Genomic DNA, 4966 nt, shown 5'->3' on the forward strand with positions numbered 1-4966 from the left:
AACAACGATAGCCACGATAAGACGGATGATAGCCTAGAAAGACACAGGGAGATGAACGAAACTGGAGTTTATTGCGATTATAAGGACGTAGGACAGGAAAGCACAATTAGCCAAACACTCACAAGTAAGAGTAGGACGTGGGAGATCGATGTAAACGGAAGTGAGGGGACTCATAACACGAGTAGGCATTTTATTAATTAGATACACAGCAGTTTCAAAAGCATAGTCCCAAAAACGAGACGGGACAGATGCTTGAGCCATTAAAGACAGCCCTGTCTCAACAACATAACGATGTCTGCGTTCCACTCGACCATTTTGCTCGTGAGTATACGCACAGGATTGCCTGTGGCGAATACCCAGCGAAGCAAGAGTGGAACCAAGCTTTTTATATTCTCCCCCTAAATCAGATTGAATGGAAATAATCTTGCAAGAAAAAGAACGTTCAACGAGTGACCGAAACTTATCAAATATAGCATACAAATCAGATTTAGCACGCATGGGATAATACCATATATAACGAGTGTAATCATCCACAAACAACACAAAATATTTATAGCCAGACGTAGAAAGTAATGGCGTCGGGCCCTAAATATCTGAATAAATTAATTCCAAAGGATGCATACTAGTAGTTTCGACACGAGTCAAAGGAAAACGAGAGGATTTTCCCAATTGACAAGAGGAACAGACATTGGGAAGATCAATAGAATTAAATGTACCAATAGACGAAGACGTTAAAATTTTACGTAAGACGCGAGAATGAGGATGCCCCAACCGCATGTGCCAAACGTAAGAGGATCGCGCAGTAACAAACGCAGCAGGAGCTGAGGAAGACGCAGGCCATGTGTAGAGACCCCAGACGCATGTCCCTTAAAAAGAACATTCCTGGTCAAAATGTCCTTCACATAGAAACAAAGGGGGTGAAACTCAAAGAAAACATTATTGTCTTTTGCAAAACGCTGGACAGACAATAGAGAAGAAGAGAGACCAGGGACATGTAAAACATCATGTAACTTAAAAGACCTAGAATCAGTAGCTAACGAAGCAGAACCAACATTAACAATAGGCAAACCTGTACCACTGTCGACTCGCAGAGTCTCCGGGCCATCATAACGTGTCGCAGAAGTTATCAAAGAAGAATTAGGCGTAACATGATTTGTAGCACCAGTGTCAGGGAACCACTGATGAGGACCGTTGGAATCACCATTATCACCAGAGACGACCACATTAACCTGAAACCCCGGAGCCCCTGAATAACGCCGAAAATAGTTGGCTCCCGTGTGACCAAAACATTTACAAATTTGACAAGGATCATCATAGCGCCAAAAACAATTGGCTCCCGTGTGACCAAAACGTTTACAAATTTGACAAGGATCATCATAGCGCCAAAAACAATTGGCTCCCGTGTGGCCAAAACGTTTACAAATTTGACACGGATCATCAATGGCACGTCGTTGTTGGACCGCTTCTCATACGGTGTATCTTGATTTGATGCCATCGGCTACTGCTACGAAGCGAGGTGACGCCGTGTCTTTACAAAAATTAGTTTGGTCTGTGCTTCACGTTATTTTGGCCCTCATAATAACCCTAGCTAACTGATACTAGATGAGAATATAATTGTGTTGTATTCAATAATGATGTCTGAGAGTACAGGAAGCGAATATATAGAGATGATAGATAGAATCCTAGTCTAACACGAATAATATAGTCCTAGTCTAATATGGATAATATAGTCCTAGTCTAATATGGATAATATAGTCCTCTTATCACATCTACTTGTACAAAAAATACTTCTTATATTCAAACTAAAAGCACATCTTCAAATGATGTGGTATATCAAATACCCAAATCCCCACATGTTACGTGTAGTGAAATTATTTGAGGAAGTAATAAGTACGTAAACCAACTCATACGACAACTTGCAGGTAAAGACAAGGAATGAGAGTATAATTTCCGAGACATAGCCAATAATGTGTACTTTTGACATGACTTGGACAAAAATGTGCTGATCCAAAACCCTAGGCCAAAATATGTAAAGTACTCATGCCATTACCTTCTTTTCAAAACCCTATTTGAAAAGAAGGTAATGGCACTAGCTTCTTTTAGTTTTCTTTGCTTTGACCGAAAATGGCACAAAAGAATGTAATTGCATTGCCTTCTTTTCAATTTGTTTAATTAAAAGTTAAGAAGACAATAGTATTGCCTTCTTTACTAATATAATAATTATTTAGAATTGCAAACGTCATTAATTTGTTTAATATATGTGATTATATGATGTTCAAAGCAATTAAAGAATTGATAATGTTCTTCCTAATTCTATATTAATTAGAATACAACCCTTGCAATTTTTATTACTTCGAATTTATTTTTTTTAAATTTTATTTTATTAAATATTAATTAATAACATAAAGTTTTCAAAAAAAAAATCAAATAAGCAAAGATTTTAAAATTTTAAATAGTCATTGCCACAGAGTATTAAAAAAGGTTTTCAAAAAACTTTTATTGAAAAAGCAAAAAAATTGGGTTGTTGAAAGGGATGCACGCTAGCCACGCCTAGTCGATCACATCAGCTACATCAGTCATGCCTAACTTTTATATTAAATTTTGGAAAATAATTGGTTTACTCTCATTTTATACTCACAAATTGTACTCTCTCTCACATGTTTTTGATGTAGTCACATTTTTTTAGACTCATATGATGAAAATAACAAATCCTGATTTGCCACCTCAAACAGTAAAAATGAGGGAGTAGAATTTGGGAGTTGTAGTAAAACTCTTAAACTTTTTAGGGAGCATTGAACGGCTACATCAACTTTTTTTTATTGAAGGGAGCATTAATTGAATTGATTGAACGGCTACATCAGTTTTTTTTTTTTGAAAGCTGAGCAACTTCAATATAATAAAAACAAAACCTCATTTCTTTTGAGGTCTGGTCAGCCGCTGCAAAACCTCACTACTTTTACTTTAAAAATTAAAAAAAAAAAAAAAAAAAAAAACCTTGCCGGAGAACAAAGAACACCGGAGACGAAGAACTCACTGCTAAAAGTTGTCGGAGCCACCGGAACCGGATAACTCACCGCTTCGTCTCCTGGCCGGAGACGAAGAAGTTTTATTCATCTCCGGCCAAGAGACGAAGAAACGTTTCTCCGTCTCCAGGCCAGAGACGAAGACGCTTTTTTTTTTTTTTTTTTTTAAGAACAAAATATGTTTTACTTTTACTTAAATTTAACAAAACAATGTTTTCATAATTTTATTTTATTAAAATAATATTTAAAAAAATAATCTCATATCGGCCAATTCAACTGCAAATAGGTAAACAAGTCACTTTTAGTTCAATTCATAAATAGGTCACAAATACATAAAATATTAATCATATTTTTACATTGCATCAATCATCACTAATTTAAATATTTCGGCATTGTAGTAGTTGATGAATGTCTAAAACTAATGCTTTTTTCCTTGCACATTTTGGTATTTATACTGGTTAATCGTTATATTATGGAGCCAATTTGGTAACTTATGTAATGATTGTTTGTGCTTAGGTGACTTGACAAGAAAATGATGTTTTGAGCCAAACATTGAGTTATTTGATCAAGATTTCAAGTCATCATAGCATGATGACTTTTTTGTGAGGCAAAATGAAGAAAAGAAGATTGAACAACACTCTTTCATGTGCCAAATATTTGTGCCTTAGTGGTATTGATGATATAGGCAATTCAATAGAAAGACAAAGCAAAAGATAGTAAGGTATTTTTACCATATCTCGGTCTAGGAGTGTCCAAATCAAGTGATTTTTATATCATTGGAAAGCTAACTTCAAGGGATACAACTTTGATGAATACAACAAATGCTAATTAAAAGTTTTTGGGGTGAAAAATAGCCTAGAAGTTGAAGCAGGTGCACAGATTTCATTCGTGGCAACCAGGCGATGTACACTGCCTGGTGGCCACTGGGCAGTACACACTGCATTTTTTGCCACGGGTGAAGCCACGCACGCCTATGGCCACACCCGTGGCCAGCCCTCTGCAACTTTTTGCAGCGCGTTTTGACCCATTTTAAGAGGATTTTTCCACCCCAAAACTCATCTTTCATTACATCTTTCATTTCCCTTTCATTCCTTAGTTAGGTTTAGCTCTAGTATAGCTTAGATTAGTGTAGATTTCTTGTTCCTTTCCATTTCCAAGCTCAAGAACACATTGCAATCTTGGATTTCAAAGCTTCAATAGAGAAGTTTTCTTATTATCTCTTATCTTTACTTTTCATCTATGCTTTCAATTACTCCTTTAATATTGTGCATCTATTGTTATATTATGAGTATCTAAGTGTTTTGGGACTAGGATTTGGTTTGATTTCTTTATATTGATGCCTATTTGAGTTGTATTGCATAAAGGGGATTATTTGGGTGATATAGGGTTGTTGTGTGAAATGGGTTTGTTGAGAAATTTGTGTATGATTGTTGGATCCCAATTATATGCTTGATTTGGAGTGTGTTTGTTGCTACGAGAGTAGAGCTTGTACATTAGCCAGACATTCACACACTTAATACCCAATACGAGAGTATTTTGGGTGTTAAGGGGAATCTTTGCCTTGTATTCTTGTTTGGGCATCCTTGGGTTGAATTGTCACGAGAGTGGAGTTCAATGTGAGGTTGCAAGTCCAAATAGCTACTGTTAGTGTTTTTTATATGTCCAAAAACTCCATATTATAATTAGCAATATTATTATGGCATACTAAGATAGGTTTAGAGTCTGTTCGTTTGGTTCTACAGCTAACTGATCAATCAGAAGCAACAACAGAAGAACTGACACTGGAGATCTGATTTAGGAAGTTGTTTCCTTAAAAGGCTCACGCGGTTTTACCAGACCAGTATGGAAAGATGATCAGCGTATATTGTCAAGGAAGGTATGGACCTAACCTTCTGAGATTACATTCCTATTTTACAGTCCTACCTTCTACAATCAAAGTCAAC

The sequence above is a fragment of the Ipomoea nil genome, unplaced genomic scaffold, assembly GCF_001879475.1.
Source record: "Ipomoea nil cultivar Tokyo-kokei standard unplaced genomic scaffold, Asagao_1.1 scaffold2580, whole genome shotgun sequence".
In the NCBI taxonomy this organism is placed as follows: domain Eukaryota; kingdom Viridiplantae; phylum Streptophyta; class Magnoliopsida; order Solanales; family Convolvulaceae; genus Ipomoea; species Ipomoea nil.